General features: G+C 46.4%; 1 protein-coding gene across 5 annotated transcripts in view; it reads right to left on the bottom strand.

Annotated features, from left to right (window-relative positions):
- The window catches only part of grik4 (glutamate receptor, ionotropic, kainate 4), a 281,752-nt gene extending 263,801 nt beyond the window's left edge, over window positions 1-17,951 (bottom strand). For 3 of the 5 annotated variants that reach the window (XM_053872391.1, XM_053872394.1, XM_053872395.1), the window contains exon 1: window positions 17,466-17,951. The gene's annotated coding sequence lies outside the window, so the exon portion shown is untranslated. Of the gene's footprint in view, window positions 1-16,286; window positions 17,153-17,465 lie in introns of those variants that run through there. The other 2 variants (XM_053872393.1, XM_053872392.1) reach the window with 1 other exon arrangement.
- Between the last annotated feature and the right edge of the window lie 451 nt (window positions 17,952-18,402).

Genomic DNA, 18,402 nt, shown 5'->3' with positions numbered 1-18,402 from the left:
GTCTATTGTAAAACACATCCTCCCTCCTTTTTTGTCCTGACTCATTCAGTATGAAAGTAAGAATTTACACATTGTTATTGCTGCGCCAGGTTCTTGGGGATTCGGTGAACTCCGTTACCAACTGAATACTGGTGCGTGGACAATAGAGCATAGTTTTTGAAAGGTGCATGAAGTAGAATAAGCAAGTTTTACATCCATCACACCAGAACTCCATGGATCCTAAAACTGAAATCACATGACTCGACCTGAATCTGTCCCCCTCATAAACCGCCTGAAAACAAACAGCGCCGACCATGAATCAGTAGAGCAGGAGGTTGCGGGGGGCACCAAAAGCACGAGACCAGAGGAAAGTACGGTTCTGATGAACTCCAGTCACAAGCCATTTCAACAACAAACCGTGATCATCATGAAGAAAAGAGTCTGATCTGATGATGGAAAGCAGGGGTCATCGTTCCATCCTGATCCAGGGATCCACGCAACAGGAAGAATTGAAGGGATGGTGTAGCGAAGGCAGCCTGGATCACCACTTTGCCCAAACGTCACGATCCCCCTCAAATAAATGTTCTTCACACCATAAACTGGGGAACTGTCCAGTGACAAGTGACCCATTTCCACAAGTGAATGTAGGGTTAAAACTGTATTTTTATTTATTTATTATCTGCTAGGATTATAATATAGATAATAATATAGATACATAATATGTCAGCACATAAACAGACCTTTAACTTCAGTGTGCCGACCTGTAAAGGGACAGCAGCAGATGATCCCAGCAGAGTGTTCAGTCACGCAGGTGAGAAATGTATCGATGGGACGGATCCTCACTTGGAAGTATGCTTTTGAGAAAGTACTCCAAAGGAAACAAATTAGCCGTTATCTCTGCACTTCAGTGGCACTCAAACATGTTCATGGAGATTATCGAGGCAAGAATGTGGCCGTTTGAGAACATCCTGCTTGAAAAAGGTCAAATAAGATTGTATTTTAATTCAAGAGTGACGGTGCTAATGACGTTTGACAATGGCGTTTCCTTCTCTGACTGCATAATGTGGTCAGCATTAACATATTGAAGCGCTGTTTTCTGATCTTTCCCACCAGACCAGCAACTATGGCACGTTAAAAACCAACCCGGACGATGTTGGGTGGCCTGAAAAACCCACACAAACGGGACACGCACGGCATCCACAGGAGGACACGCGGGCCAGAGTTATCGACTCAAACCAAGGACCTGATGCTGGAATGACTCCGCCACAGTGTCGAAGCAAATGATCCATCGCCTTGCTGTGCAGTTATTGACTCAGACTCAAGTTAATATCCATCCATGCACTGAAAGTGAATCATTTCAAGTCAAGCAATCTTCTTCTCAGATCCACAAACCTCCAGTGGCTCTTTGACCCTGTAGAATACGGAGCAGTCGGCCCTTTAGACATTACACCTGAGCACCACCCGAGGCCACAATGTGAGGGTATCTTCTCCATATCGTCTCCATAATATAATCAGCTTGAAGAAAAGCATTCAATAACAGCCAGGATATAGTGGTTCTGTATGCAGCGCCACTTCAGCCGAACGGCAATGAAGCGCGGAGTGAATGAACCCCACTCGCCAATGAGAGGACCACAATGGAATCCATCATGAAAAATGAGCCAACACGCCGAGCCACAGGTGTATAAGCATCCTCCAGGTGGAGTTAGTCCTGTATCTGACCCGTCAATCGGGCAGTCAATACAGCTGCTCTGTCACCGCAGGCAAGATTCAATACACACAGACAGAGCAGGTGAGAGCGGGCGTCCGGAGGGGTGACAGAATGAGGAAGAAAACCAATTAACAAAGACCAAACAATGGTTGGTGGGTGAGAACAAGAAAGTGACTAGTCAATGGAAAGACATTTAAATGCTTTCTCTATGGTCGTCCTCTTCACTGCCCCCTGGATTCTTCAGAGCCACACGTCCATGGAAAGTATCCAGAGAAGACATGGATCAAGTCGGACTCTCTTGGGCAGATGACTGAGCTCTGCACCTTCTCTGGGGGAGATAAAACCCAGCCACTCCCCCGTTCACTCACTCGAATGCCTCCATTTCCCCCAAACCTGATCCTGGTAAAGGTGAGAACTGGGAATCTGAGACGTTTATTCGCCAGGTGTCAGAGAAAAACTGACCCGTGATGCAATTTAGAATCTGAGAAGCTGTGTCATCCTCTTGGAAAAACGATGGCAAATCTATCAAAAACAACATACATGTTTCTTCCTCCAGCTGTGGAGCTCCTGCTTCTGTTCCGGAGAGATTCATCTTGTTTCACATCGTGCTACTGCACTGCTAAATGCAAGAGCAAGTCGCCATTAAAAGGAATTGTTGGCCTTCAAAAGGGTATAGAAATGTGCGTCCATCACCATCTCGCAGGCGACTGTGTAGCGAAGTGTATCAGGTGGTTAAATTGGCAACATATTTTGGGGGAGCTAAATATTTGTCTACTCAGCCCATCCTCCAAATTCTCACCACAATATGACATCAGCCCATTCCTTTACATTTTGCTCATTTCTCTAAGCAAAAGACGCGTCAGGTCCGGCATCAGCAGAGGCGAGGACCCGAGGCTAACTGCCAGCGGGCAGAAAAACCAGCCAATGAATCTTCAAGTCGTGCTCCTCTTGTACACCAGACAGTGGTGTGATTCATCAGGAAAAGAAGTGGAGAGCATGTCTTGTGGAGAGTGTGCCTCTGAAACACGGCCCCGAGAATTAAGCTCCGCGCGCTGAGCTCTGCCTGCCCTACTGTTTCCATCTGAGGAGGATGCGTCCTGAACGGCAAAAAGTGGACGCCCTCCTGTCTCCACAGCAGGACGCGCTACATGTCCGATGTCCGAAATACAGGGCGGATCCCTGTATTTTCGCTGGGTATGATTCTCAACCCCTTTGGCCGTCGCAGGCGCCACATTTGTTTACAACCTCACAGTTATCCACATCTTGCGAGTTGCCACACGCTGAATTCACCTCTGTTAACGATTGATATTTGACTCTGATGTTTTTTATAAAAAGTTATTTTTGTAGAAATAGATGGTTACAGCTTCTTTTTTTACAAAGCACCGCTCAAACCTGATCCAGATCCTGTGAGCATGTTGTTTGTCGGTGTCAATACCGAGTACAACGGTCAATGCCGTGTCATAAAAAGGAGAGGACACATTGTGTCTTCACTGAGTTCATCCACCACATCACTGCAACATTTGAATTGTGCTGTGCTGAAACACTGATATTTAGTTTGGAGTTCACACATTTATAAGTTCCATGGAAATGGGGCGGAGTAATGATGTTTGTTAGAGACTCACAAAAAAAACCAACCTGAAATGTAGGTTACCTGAAAATATTATTATAATAACACACAAGCGTCTGAAGTACACAAGACTGAAAGTACAGACTGAGTGATCATTGTTGAGGAGGTTCCATTCTTACAAGACGCCAGACACAACACTCTAAGGAAAACTATTTAAGGGCGACGGAAGAACGACACAAATAAGTCTGGACCAAAAAACGGCAAATGACAAAAGGCTGAGCAGGAAGGGCAAAAGCTACGATGCCGTGAGGAGCAGAAAATGCACATCCTGTCATCAGAGGACCCGTTAAATTCCACCCAATCATCATTCAGAAGACATTACGCCGCACTTCTCTTCACCTTCCCTCCATGGATGCTCAGGAATCGATGTCTCAGCCGAAGGTTGCGTTACAGTCTTTGGAAGCTCCATTAAAACGGCAGGGGAAAAGCGAGGCGAGCTGGCCAGGAGCACGGCGCACCACAACATCAATCTTCAGAGAAGGAGCCCATGCATCCACGTGGCTACGCACAGCAAAGGAAAGGTGTTTCTCCTCTCAAATAAACAGAGAAAACCCTTGGGCTCTGGACCTTTGTTGTTTGAGAGAAATTCTTATGAACACTGTTGCTACTGTCTTTACTAACATTGACGCATGGAGTGCTGCACATGACATACACACGTGAAGACGATAAACGTTACAGAGGTCAGAACAACACAATCGTGACGGATAAAAAAGCGATATTTTAATTTGAGACGTAACTTGTGTAAAGGGTCATTTGTCAGAGGCATAAAAGACAAGAGAAGGCAGGAATGAAGAGTTAAAGAGGAAACTAACTCTGCAATGTCTCTGGAATAGTCACTTGGACGACAAGGATTTCACCCACCTTCCCATGAAAAACAACTGCTCTCTCAGGCCTATCAAAAGAAGTTTGTATTTTTTATTTTTTCTAGCTGCCTATGGTCTCAAAAGTGGTGGAATGAGAGGCGCAACATACAGCAGGAAGGGCTCCGCTTCCTCCAGCACTCTATACGCATTTGGATAAGACTCAAAAAAAGAATATTGATGTTTGATAAAATTCACATTCACAAATCAAAGCGCAGCGCTAGGCTTCCTGCCGAGCGGCCCGGGATCTAGGCCAGCAGGGGGAACACGCGGAGGGCTGGTCCACGAGATGGGAGATTTACTAGTCATGTAGCGGGATGCTTTCAAGAAGTCGGAATCGCAATATTCAGGGAGGAATACATAGGCTCCGTTTCTACTACTCGCTTGACGCCACAGCATAGTTTTCTGTGGAGGCCGATGTCTTCACATAACGTCAATATATATTTTGGTTAAGATTATAAATAACTATTATGTGTCAACTCACTTCAGAATCCGCTGGATGAATGATATCAAAATAAAGTTGGGAAAAAGCTTCTGAATTGCCCCGCTGTAACATGGGTGAAGCAGAAATAATGCAACCAAGGACGAAGCAACAGACTTTACTGACGTGCACGTTTGACCCCAAAAATATAAAAATAGTGTTGCACTTTATGGCAAACTACTTGCATGTCAGCATTAAAACACAAAAGCCTTAAATATGCAACATGATGAATGCTGTCACGGGTTAACAGCGACAAGGACAGAAGCAATTCACTGCACGTCAGTCTTAATAACCTTGATGGTGCAAATATCCGCGACAGCTCCGCGACACACACAGCCTCCAAACATCAGCGAATTTGTCCACAAAAGAGCGGGTGTTTCTCTGAAAGCTTAAACAACCCCTCCACGTCCCTCCAGGAAAAACATTCCGCCTTAAAAGTCGGCGTCTGTGGATGACATGTTTGGTGATACTTTTTAAAAACACGTTTGTGCAGAGACACAACTTGCCGGGTTCATGGGCAGATTCCTGCTGCGGGTGAGGGAGGCTTGGGATGACCACCATGTTTGTGAAACATGAACAAAACACCTCTCAGCTGCTCGGTGTGTTGACGGATGGAAATCCAATTCTATATTTGGCCATCATTTTGTTGATCACCAAAGGACAATGATGATGATGATGAAGAATGCTATATAGATATATATATATATATATATATAGGATACGTTTACCGCATTCTACAACTTGAAATGTCCAAAAAACCTTGCGTATTTTTCAAATCCTTTAGAAAGTAGAATTTAATCGATGTTCATTGCCTTAAAAACAAACGTCTCGGAGACAATTTTGTGGCAAAAAAAACACAAAAAAACACAGCGTTGCTTTGCTTTAATGTGTTATTGATTTGCAGCGCTGAAAGTCAAACCAACCTTCTGGCATCATAATCAGGCTCGGCTATTGGAAGGAGACTATTTATCTGTGTCAACATAACACCATGGAAAAACTGCTCCATTCTCCCTTTCACCAGAGACTCGGGCCATTTTCAAGTCATTACCGACTCCTTGCAGATCGACTCCCAGCATACATTGATGAAAACAGCCACCTCTACAAACAAGTCATAAGCCGTCATTAACTTACCGCATGAACATTGACTAAAGACTCGTGAGTCACCGTCTCACCGACACTATTCGGGCAGGGGATTGTTGAGACCTTCACAATTCAATTGGCTCATTCGGAAGCTATTCGATGTCGATTCAATTTGATTCCAGTTCAAATGCATTGATCCCAGTTCCAGACCAGGCCCACTTAAACCCCACGCCGGTTTGGGTGATGATGGGCAGATGAGGCTTCATGAAACAGGCTGCTTATTTTTAGAGCTCAGTAGGTGGCGCTGTTGGTTTAAAAATTAAAAGGTTGGTTCAAATTGAAACATTTCTCAGCAGAGAGCGCCATCTAGTGGCTTTTGAAAATGGTGACACCGTATCATGAAGCCTCATCAGCCCATCACCAGTTTCCAAGTTCCAGACCAGGTCCACTTAACGTCCACATGGGCTTTCAAGCCTCAGGTTTGACCTGTCTTGGTTAGCAAACTGCTAACGGCTCTGTTATGTTAAAGCCGTTTCCTTCGAGCGATAAATCCCGTCCTTTGATCTTTTTGGGAGTGCTACACTGATCAAAACTGGACCGGATGAAGGTGGTGGATAACACTTCTACACAGCAGCAGACAGCAACACCAGGCTTCTGTGTTCACCGCAGGCAAAAACCACAGGAGCAACAAAGCGTCCATTTGTGTCTTGCATTGTTTTTCCTTTCACTGAGTCCTTCACCTGCTCAGTAGTGCCATCATATGGAGGCTCGAAGAATTGCAGCTCCAGCCAACTTAGTGTTCCTATTCAGTCACAAAGTAGAAGTTGTAAAACAAACTTCTTTTTTTTCTGAAGTCATTGTGACGAAATAAATACACTGAAGTACTGAACATTCATTCACAGGTGAAATCTACTTTCAGGAAAGTCAGGTTGAATACAAATATACGTTTCTTGTAAAGCACAAGCTTTGAATAATTGAACATAAGGGCTGAAACCATTTGTGCCCAGTGGCCATTTCTTCTTCTTCGCCGCAGGTAGGTCAGGATACACGCAGGTACTTCATATTTGGCAGCCTGCCTCGCACATGTTCTCACCCTCGTTCATCACTGTCCTCGCAGCTGACGTGCACTGCAGTGGATATGGATCATTTTAGTCCATCAGATGGACCAATCCCAAAGGCACTTTCCAAAATAAGCCAGTGAAAAAGACTCGGCAGCATTTGTTCCTCGCGCAACACAACGGAAATCTTGACCAGAGGACACGATTATTATTAATACCAGAGAGCTGAGAACACGTCGACTGGCTGTTCACATTAAATTGATCAGAGCGTCTGGGCTGAATGTGCAGAGAAGGATTAAGATTAATGCTGTTTTTCAGTGAAAACTCATACTGGGAGATTCATTTCAGAAGACGAAAGGAAGCCGGCTACATGTTAATGCTAATGAAGGCCGACTGCGTGGATCGTCGAAACCCGAATCACAACCTGGAAAAAAAACGCTGTTCAAAATACCTTCAAATAAGTTCTCCATTCTTTGGGGAAGAGTCAAAGAGAAGCTATTTTGGAGGTTGAGCGCTTGAAGACCGTCCCTTGAGAAGCCACACACCACACTGGCATGAGCCGCAGCGGGTTTCCCGCTCTGCACCGAGGTTGACTTGTTACTCCCTTGCAGATATTTCATTCCTCTCTCGCCCTCTGTCGTCATGACTTCCACATTTCTTTCAAACACCGCAACTTTTAATGATGTCTTTCAAGAACATCATCCTGGATCATTACTAGCAAGGCTCATTTTTAGGTGCTTGTTAACGTAGACACTCTTTTTTTTAACTTAATGTTTATTTGTTGCTGAGCTAACTGTTCACTGAACTGTCTTCTTACAAGACATGAATTACCAAAGTAGACTTCTGTGTTTGTGATTATTTAAGAGTCAAAATCATAGCGTCAGTGTGGATGGCCTGGACATTTCACCGACACGTTCTAAACATCCTGTTCTGCACAGTAAGCGCAGACTAACTTGAGCTGTCAACACATGGAAGCCAGTGGCACCAAAACCCACCTTTTGTTGTTCTCCTTTCTCCATGGCAACAGAGCAACTCGGCTCCAGCACTATTGTTCTACCTGTGGTATCAAAGCAGCTGAGGCCAGTAACATGCACTCTTCGTCTTCACTGTAGACTCTGCTGTATTGACACCTATCAGTAGTGAAGGGCAGATGAGGCTTCGTGAAACAGTGTTTTTCTGAGCCCACTCTCTGCTCATTTTGAAATTGAACAACCATTTCAATGAAACCTCACCTCATTATTAAACAGCGCCACCTACTGAGCTCTGAAAATACGGACACTGTTTCATGAAGCCTCATCAGCCCATCACGCCCTATGAACCATGCATAGTGTGACATCATCATCAAGTGGCAGTCGACATGTTCTCCAGGACTGATAAACTCAGAGTAGGGTGAAATGCTTTGAAGAAGTTCATTTGAAGTGTTGAAAATGCCTTGACTAAACTGCACAGCAGCATTGACAGTTCAATTCGCACATCGCTTTGTGAATAAAATACATACTGCCAAAAGAATTGTTAGCAAGGTGGGTGAACCCCAAACACCCACTTCGAAGCACCACCACACTCTGCCACCCCAAACCATCTCAGTTTGAGGAGTGGTTAAGCTAGTTAAGTTGCCAAATCTGAGTTTGGAAACACACCCTGGAAGACAGTGAAGGAAAAACAGGAGGTCCTCAAGGACTCCAGGCGAAAAGTAGGGCGTCCCTTCGTCAGCACAGGGCGTCCCCGGGACACCCGCACGCCATGTTAGCGAAAAGCCTGCATAAAAAGTACGCAAACATGACAGTATAATGAGGACGATCTTGACTAGTACAAAGCAAGAAGATCATCCCCACTTCATTACACTTACTGGACTAGTGAGCAATGTGTCCGGTGATTATCCAACCATTGAAACAACCATCTGTGTCTTGCTTTAATGAGGAGAAATAATGTGAAACACCGTCGCTGATAATTGTGCACTATTCCAGATAACTCAACTTCATCTGCGTTTCATCATTTTGAGCTAAAAAAATGAGATTTCTGCTGTCATTTTAATAACCATGTTCTGAATCCATCACTTCTTCATACGTTGATTTCATATTTGCCATGAAATTGAAAACCACATTGTGCTTTGGTTTTAAATCTAACCGCATCTTTTGCCAGCGATGCACTTGCGAGATGGACTGTGGACAGATTCCCATCAGCCACTGGGCAGGAAAATGAAAATCACATTGCGGATTTCTTTCCCCCTCCGTTTCAGCTTGCAAGACACTATTTCTGTTCAGTGCGTTTCTGCTGACAGTCAGCCGGGTGAAGTCAGTTGGCTGGACGCTGTCCTCTCCGCACCAGAGGAGCTGATGCTGATCACAAAGAAAGCTCCTTTTCTCAGTGCATGAACGTGCAGCCGTCGGATCGCTCAGTCAACAGCCACCAACTTCACATGGACTCAACTTCAGAACAAAAAAATCGCTGAGAACAAGAGAAAAGCCTGGGTCAAACATGAAAACGTAAACCATAATGAAGTGAAAATGTTGGATCTTCCTGTGAGGCCTAGAATAACTTGCAATCTTCTACGTGCAGCACGAGAAAACGCCCCGATCGGTTGTGCAGCATTTTCTCAGTTGACTGCACCAATTCATTCCCTTCAGTTGATGAAGAAGCTGCTTGACTTAGATGCTCTTTGGAGCGACACCTGTTGCATGGTTTTAGTTCACTGGCGACGCAGCCCTTGACACAGAAGGTTCAAATTGCAGATGAAACTCCCTCCACTCAATTCAACACCAGAGGAATCCTCCGGTTGAGCCGTCAGCCTCCAACACCACCATCATCTGACCATTCAGACCAGACGAAACCACTCAAATGTTTGAAAGCAGAGAGAAATCTAACAGTCCTTCTAGGGCTGCAACCGTTAGTCGACGCCAACGTCAAAATCTGTGCGTCGATGCGTCGTGTTGCTATTGGTGAAAACACACACAGGATGGGCATCGAGAACTGGTTGTTATTCAGAGGCAGTGAGAAAATATCACCTTCTCTGGAATCATGAAGATATGTTCATGCTCTGTTCCTTTCATTGGTTCCTGACTCCAACTGGCCTCCGTAGTTGCATGTCACCACCTCCGACTGAGCGCCTCAGTCACAGTCACGGAGGAGTTCAAGCGGCAACGGGTCGTAGCGTTTTGTTTGTGAAGATACCACGTCTGAAGGATGAGCAAACCCCTTCCACACCATGGTAGAGTGATGGAAGAGTGTTCCGTGTTTGGTCTGTGACGCCACACACCCTCCAGCTAACAGCTAGCATGTGGGTTAGCACGCAGCTACCTTGTAAGAGGAGATGGATTTGTTTTTAATGATGTCACACACGTCACATCTGCACGACTAGAGTGACTTTTGTTTTACAGTGACGTAGTGAAGTGTCCTCAGTGTCTCTCCTCCTGATAATAACCAGAACTGAACTAGGGAGCTGCACTGAACACATGGTTTCAGATTATGATTCAAATAAGACCTTTTGATGTGGATGTTGATCAGATATTTTATATGGGATACATACGTGTTTAGTCATGGTTTTAAATGGACCGTTTTAAAGAGCTGGAGCTCTCTGTCGACTGTTTCATGCCTCATGCTTCACAGGGTTGACACATGTTCCTGGATGATGTGTCATGACTTTAATATACTTGTTTAATAACGTATCACAGTGAGGTGATTTAAGCAACTTTAGCTTCAACAGAGATTCAAAATAGGCTCAAACAAAGGTCATCGCGACTGGTCGACCCATCGAAAAACATCTTCATGAAACAGTGTCCCAATATCAAGAGCCCACTAGATGGCGCTCTCTGCTCAGAAATCTTTGGATCTGAACAACCATTTCAAATGAAACCTCACCTCATATTTAAACCACCTACTGAGCTCTAAACATGAGGACGCTGTGTCATGGAGCCTCATCTGCCCATCACCAGCTCCAGGTGGATCGAAAGACACGTGTGAGCACCTCTCCGCTCTGACTCTCACAAGGTCAGCACAGCAGCGGAGGCCGTCTGGTCGCGGGATCAGTCGTGGCCATTAATGCACACAAAGACTGAAGTCTGAACTCAGTCGGACAGATGCAAAAACCAAGAGTCTTTCAGAGACTGTGGCTGCGTCCCTGGCTGCGAGGATAATTAACCTTCAGCACCAGTCGCCGAGACTTCACAGGGTAAAGTCACCGCCGGCTTCAGAGATGGTGACGCAGGGGTGGAGACGTAGGCCAACGCTGTGGCTGTAAAACTCATTTATTAGCAGCTTATTTTGATGCAAATACCAACAGGCCTCCTGACATTTGACTGTCTGGTGGTTCACTAATCGATTTTTCCTTGTGAGAGCAATAAAGTTTCAATCATCATGTGTATTCCACAGAGGCTTCACAAGCATGACAAGATAAACACACGGCTCAGTCAAAGAAAACCTCCATATTCAATCAGCTAGTTTCAGTTCAACAGGCTTGTATCATGTCGCTTACGTGGCAGGACAGGAGCTGCCTTTTCTGACAAACTTTTGTTGGTCACTTTGCAGCGTAATTCTCATTCAACTCATCTGAAGCCCTCAAAGCACAGCATACACAGGCAGCACATGCTACTAGCTAAAACCCTCCATGGATATAAATACAGTCCACTGCGACACTCATGTCTGTTAGCTTTATGATCCACAAACATCAACATACGCGACACATGAAAAAGCAATGTTCGGTCCGCAACAAGTAGTGATGGGCTGGTGACGCTTCATGAAACATTTTCTGAGCCCACTAGATGGCACTCTCTGCTCAAAACTCACAACCATTTCAATGAAACCTCCCCTCATTTTTAAACCAACTGCGCCACCGAGTGAGCTCTAAAAATAAGGAGCCTGCTTCATGAAGCCTCGTCTGCCCATCACTAGCAACAGGAGAACGTCCATATTGGGAATGTGTCTAGCTCTCTCGCACCCTCAGATCAACTTAAATATTAACCATTCTGCTCATTACAAAGCCGCCAGTCACTCACGAGGAAACGGAGTCGCAGCTCATAAGTCACCTACCACGATTGATCTCATCTGACCATTTCACAGATGAGTTATTTGGAAAAAGAAAGATGAAGCTAGTCAATGCAGACAGCGGCTTGTTTTCAGCCAAATCAATGTAAAACAAAGATTGATCAGTCTGCACGTTCCCGTGGAATGAGAGAAAAACCACTCTATTACTGAGCCAATAAACCCCCCGTAAAAAGTGCAAAGTGACGGAGGAAGGCGGCGGCAAGAGGTGGCAGAGACAGTTTATGTTAGCGCCGCCATACCTCAGTCAGAGGCTGCCGGGATTCAAACACATGACCTCACACAGAGAAGCCATTCAGTTGCTGTGAGACTCTCATTCAAACACTGTCGTGGTTTCTCTCCGAGACGCAGTTGGGCCGAGTGGCGGAGTTTCACTGGCAGGTACCTCGCGACCCTCGCGGGAGGCCTCTGTTGCTGCCAATGAGGGGATCAACTGGCTTTTTTTAACTGGCTTTCGTCATCTTCTGCATTGATTCTCGACACACATCGCAGCCTTCACAAGCATGAAAGTCGATAGTAAACAGGGCTGCAGCAACGTTTATTTTGGGTTCCACCTGAGCATGGTATTAACGCGCGTATCAGCTTGTGTTTTATTCCTGGCTACTGAATAAATACACAGTAACAAGTGGCTTTAGCTTCAGTTTGATCATCTGTCCCCAGTGTGCACTGCCTTTGGATACAGTCTAGAATACTCACATATATATGGAGCCAGTATTGTACTGCACTGTAGAGTAGTGATGGGCTGGTGACGCTTCATGAAACAGTGTCCTGATTGTCAGACGCCACTAGATGGTGCTGTCTGCTGTAAATGAAACCTCACGTCATTTCTAAACCAAGAGCGCCATCTAGTGGCCTCTGCAATTTAGGACGCTGTTTCATCCACCCTGCAACACCGTTCACCTCACCGAGCCATCACCAAAGACACGTGCAACTCCAACACCACTGACTGATGGACCATAGTTTGGAGGACATGCAGGCGTGTCTGACCAATGTAATATTGTATTTACATCATGAAAGCATGAATAAATCAGTGATTTACTGAAGTGTGCACAGAATCTAGCTGCACCATTACTGCACCATGAAGACTAAAATACAGCTTAGACCAAGAACATACTGAGCAAACTGAGAATTAGTGGTAGAAAACTCTGGCCAACACATCTCCACCGATACTTACCATAATATCTGGACTAAAAGCCGCAACTTTTTTCTTGTGGTCTGAGCCCTGTGGCTTATATAACAACGCGGCTAATATATGGATTGTTACAGGCTGAAATCACATGAAATCAGAGGCTTTTTATTTACAATTAAAGCCCTCAAAATGCGCTGTTTTCACCCACAGCTCCGTCAAGAGAGTCGATCTCCTGGAGGTGTGGAATCGAGAAGCAGCCACCAAGACCGGCAGTGGTGTCAGAACTTTGAGCACACGAGCGCAAACAGTTTATTTTGAGGGTTTTAATGTTAATAAAAGATGTGAGACAGAGTACGTTCAGCTCAAAAGTCTGACGTGAACACAAGCGAGTCGAGCTTTGCTGCACCTTGTCTCTGGAAACTCTCCACGTGGAGTGAGCTTCTCACCTCAGGCGACTCTGCACTAGATGCTGGAAACTACGTGTACAGCGCGACTCACATGACAAACATGAAAGATGCCGGGCAGTAAAGGGTCTGACCGCTGTCTGGGCAAAACAACTTTGTAAACTCCCTGAACACTGAGTTGTGCAGCCGGGAGCTGCAGGAGACTGGAAGGTCATCATGCTGAACCCCGTGTTCAAAAGTAGTTTTGAAAAGCGTTTTTAAGCCGGGGCATCACCGACCTGTCCACAGCGCAGACAGCACCACTGAACCTGCGGCTTATAGACCGCTGCGGCTGTAAGAACAACATCTATTTTCCTTCTCACATTAAGCAGGTGCGGCTAATATTCCGATGCACTCCTTTGTCCGGAAATTACGGTAATTGTCCGTGTTGTACTTAACTACACTTCCAAAACTCTGTCTTCCTCATACTGAAGCACAAGTGAGATGTCTCCTTTGTCTTCTGGCGCCCCGTCTCAGCCTCCTCCAGCTTAACCTATCCAGTGCGTCCTCCCCAGCGCCCACCTGTCCTTTTCACGTCCTCCGATATCACATCCATTTGCCTTCCTTGTTTGTGTTTCCTGTCCAACATTCCTCGTCCAACAACATCCCTACAATAAAGAAGGACATCTGTATGCTGGGGTTCTCACGCGGCCCACAGGCCCAGCTCTCGCTCTGCCAACAATGAACTGATAAAAAGGATCACTGTCATAAACTGTCCTGCACAGAAATGAAGCAGAAACACGACATCAAAAATGCACCAAGAGAGTGTGAAGTCAACACCAGCGCTCCCCTTTCACCATCGGAAATCCAACGACAAAACACAAGCGGGCACAGGAGGATTCCAGAATTGAATTTGCCTCAAAGAAATTGGATAATCTGCCAGCATTTGTGCCGCGCACCAAGTGAGCCACCAAAGCTTCAGAGAGCACGGGGGAAACGGTAGTTTGAAGATGTAGCCCATGAGCCTGACCAAAACAACAGGAAAAACACTTTCACATTCCAATCATGACCCGCGGAACAGGACCGGCTTCTGACTGGGGAGAGGAACCTGGGTTGTTTTGGGCTGAGAAATGACCACCAGAGGGCAGCACTGGCTCCACCTTATGTCTAAATGCAAGCCGAAGAAAGGATTGTTTTTTTTGTCTACACAGATAAACATGTAACAAATATTTTACATTTTACTTGAACAAAAACAACTCACTTCACAGACATCAAGCAGTGTCATTACTTGTTTGAAGGCTACTTTTAAAATGGTCTTGTCTTTTCATTAATCCAACTAGTGGAGCAACCAGGTACTGCAACCCTGTGGGTTACTATCCTTTAGTGATGGGCTGATGAGGCTTCATGAAACAGCCTCCTTATTTTTAGAGCTCAGTAGGTGGCGCTGTTGGTTTATAAATCAGGTGAGGTTTCATTGAAATCAATTGAAATTTCATCAAGTGGGCACCTGAAATGGGGACACTGTTTCACGAAGCCTCATCAGCCCATCACTACTAACCAGCTTGTGCGATGGGGGCAGGGATCAAAACAGGTAGAGCTTGTGGTCTGTGGTCAATGAAAGTTCCTTTGCAGTGTCTACGAGCAGCTAGTTTCAATGATCCACCCTGTGTGTGTCTCTTGAAAACAACAATTACAGTGGTACCTCGGTTCTTAACCACAATCCGTTCCAGACGGCCGTTTGAGAAGCGAATTGTTCGAAATCTGAATCAATTTTTCCCATTACAATGAATGGAAAAAGAACTAATGCGTTGCAAGCCTTAAAATAGTCTTTTGTAGGAGTGAATGTAGAGCGTCTGCTGCAGGTGGCTGTTCCTCTATGTGTGTGGCCGCTTCATGTGGGAGGGGTTGCCGAGTGAGTGAGGTCTCTCCAGAAGTGAAGAGGTGCCCGGTGCGTGTCCAGCTCTGAATGTGCGCTTCTGTGCAGTTTGGCCGTGACAAAGTATAAATCAAATAAACCAAGTCACGCTCTGTCCCAGACTCGCCTCATCCCTGTCCCAGCTCCAGCCCACAACAGGACATCAAACCCTGGAGTGCTGCTCCAGCACCTCCCCTGTGACACTCTACCACGGTCCAGTGTGGAGACAGGAAAGGTTTTACACCTCAATATGAAGGAAAAACGGTCAGTAAATGGAGCTAACGGGACACGTCTGCAAACAGAGGCTGCGTTATACACAATAACAGAATGCATCATGGGTCAGCTGATCGGTCCACGCACGGTATGTTTCCTCCAGCTTTTTTTGGGGGTGTTCGAGTTCTGGATTTTCGTTCAAAATCCGAAGCAAAAAAAATCTCAAAATTTTGGTTTGAATTCCGGGACGTTGGAAAACCGAGGCACCACTGTATTTTCAAAACAGCATTTGAGAGCAGATATGAGCCCCACACGGTCAAAAGCAGATCGCTATCCCGTGGACGCCGCTGACCTACTCTGGGCTGCAGCTCTCAGCACAAACACTTGATGATCACAATGTCAGGTCAGACTGGATGTATTTAAAACAGAAGATAACCTTGTGTCTGAATCTCTCCAACAGTGACGGAGCAGTCAGAGACGGCTGAGGACGCACACCCACTTGTACCTGAGCACAGCCACTCACTGAATTCATGTTCCAAAGGAAAACACTATTGAACTGTATAGATATTTAGTTATACAGTGAAGAGTAGGAGGACGAATAAATGTATATATCATGGCTCACCTCCCTCCTCACACACACACACACACACACACACACACACACACACACACACACACACACACACACACACACGCACGCACGCACGCACGCACACGCACACAGACACGCACGCACACACACAGACGGTAGTTCTGTTCATTTACAGAGGGAAATAATAAAAGATAAAAAGATAAATTGCGCCACAGAAATGAGCTCACCATGGGACGTCACTTGGCTCCTAGCTGGACCTATGTTCTTTTCCTGCACTGAGGAGACGCCGCTACGAGCCACGAACAGAGAAACGACCCGCACTTTCACACTATTACGTTTGATTAAAGACAGCCGCCAGCGGTCTTTAGTGTTGCGTTTAATGACCGTGACAACGTCGGAGATTTGAGAGCGAAGCGTTTAGAATCTGGAAATAAAAATGGAGACTCTGCAGCGAATATTCAGCCGAGAAATGTTCAAGAACACACGAGGTGGAACACAGAAGCGACTGGCTTCCACAGCAGCAGCAATCATGATCCACACATCGACCAGGATTTGAATGCAACACCGGTGAGCGCGCGAACTTAAAGCACATTATCATTATCTCGGTTTAAAAAAAAATCATATTTTTCATTTGCAAGTTCGCCACTTGTAAATAACAACATGGTTAAAGTCGATTAAGCACTAATATATTTTGAATTAGTTCACTTGTGAGTGATTTAATGAGGAGAGAATTGGAATTTAATAGCGCAACTGTAGAGTCAAACGGAAATGTTACAACGGTGCGTTGTTTATACACATAATTACCAGGTCTTTTAGGCGCTTGTGACATGCGGAAGCGCTGGCGTTGCGTCACGGCCGGAAGAAACACGGAGGTCAGGACCGCGCAACAGGTAAATCACGTCTAATAATCCTCATGATCCTCACGCACTTCCCGTTATTTATAGCGTGACCGGGATGCAAGCAAACGTTGGACCACAAGGTGGCGCCAGACGGCGCCCTCGGATTTAAAAAGAAGGAATAAACGGTGAGTGACTTTAGTTTTCTATGAACTCGCGTTCAAAACTGTTCGCTAAATAAGGAGATTAAAAGAGATTAAAAACAGCCCTCTGGTCCCCGGAGTCAGTGACTCACGCCATCCCCGACTAATGATGCGATATTAACGCGTGATCCGTATCGCTTTTCACTTCATCCCTGTCAACGATCAGTCAGCGCTTCAACGAGCTCGGCTCCGTCCCGCTGACAAGTCACCATCTGCGCGCCTTTACGGGGCTCGCGCGCGGTCAACTGGGCTGCAGCGCGAGCGCCGGAGTGACACCAGCACACGGAGTCAGAGACACAGACGGGTAGGAGAGCTCAAATGCAGCCGCTCGCCACTGACACTTGAGGTGAAACTTGTCAAGTCCTACCTCATCCAAAGTGAAGGACCGGATCCTCGGTCCGCGCTGACGCGCTCCTCCGCCGGTCCGGCGCAGTTGTGCGGTAGTTTTCTGGAGCTGCGGGTGAAGTGCGTCCCCCAGTATAAACCGGTCCACGAGCTTCTGCCTCTTCACGCGTCCTCACAATCCGTGTTCAACGAGCGGCGAACGCGTCTTTGCGTCCGCTTGGCTTCCAGCTGACGCCAGCGGTCCTCGCTCACTTCGCGCTCCGAGCCCCAACTCGCGAGTTTCTACTCTTCCTGTTGACTCTCTCCATCCCCGCGCGAGACAAGCGTCGGCTTCTGAGGAGGATGCTGCGACTCCGGCATCCCACCGGCGCCGCCGAGGCCAGCGAGGGAAGAGAGAGCCGCAGCTCCGGAGGCTCCGTTCGGATGCTCCCAGGAAACACAGACGCCCGGCCGTGAGGCGTCCTCGTCAGCGGGCTGGATCCCCAGGATGCGGATGTCTGGAGCCACTGCGGTCCCGCGGAGATGCAGCGCAGACTGAGGCGCAGGCGGCCAGATCTTCTCTCTCTCTCTCCTGCGCACGCGCTCGCTCGCTCGCGCGCCCAGGCGGAGGAGCATGAGGTGCCCACCTCCCTGCGCTTCTCCACTGGAGATGGAGACGAGCTCTTTCTCACCCAGACGTCGATGCGGAGAATTATTTTATTAAACTCATAAAAACATTGAGGCAACTAAAAACTTTTTGTCACCGACATGTTCCTGTTGAAGCTTACTATATAGTTCAATGTCAGTCTTTAATGCAAGTAAGATAAAAGAGCCATTTCTCTCTTTCATTCCAGGGAGTCACAGGTGTCAGGAGTCGGCACCATCAGTGAGAGAGAGGCAGAGGAAGCCCAGTCCATCCCTCTCTCTCTCACACACACACACACACTTGGACGGTGAGAGGAAACCAGGAAACCAAACCA

Source organism: Synchiropus splendidus, chromosome 8 (assembly GCF_027744825.2).
Source record: "Synchiropus splendidus isolate RoL2022-P1 chromosome 8, RoL_Sspl_1.0, whole genome shotgun sequence".
In the NCBI taxonomy this organism is placed as follows: domain Eukaryota; kingdom Metazoa; phylum Chordata; class Actinopteri; order Syngnathiformes; family Callionymidae; genus Synchiropus; species Synchiropus splendidus.
This window is presented reverse-complemented; position numbering and strand designations above follow the sequence as displayed.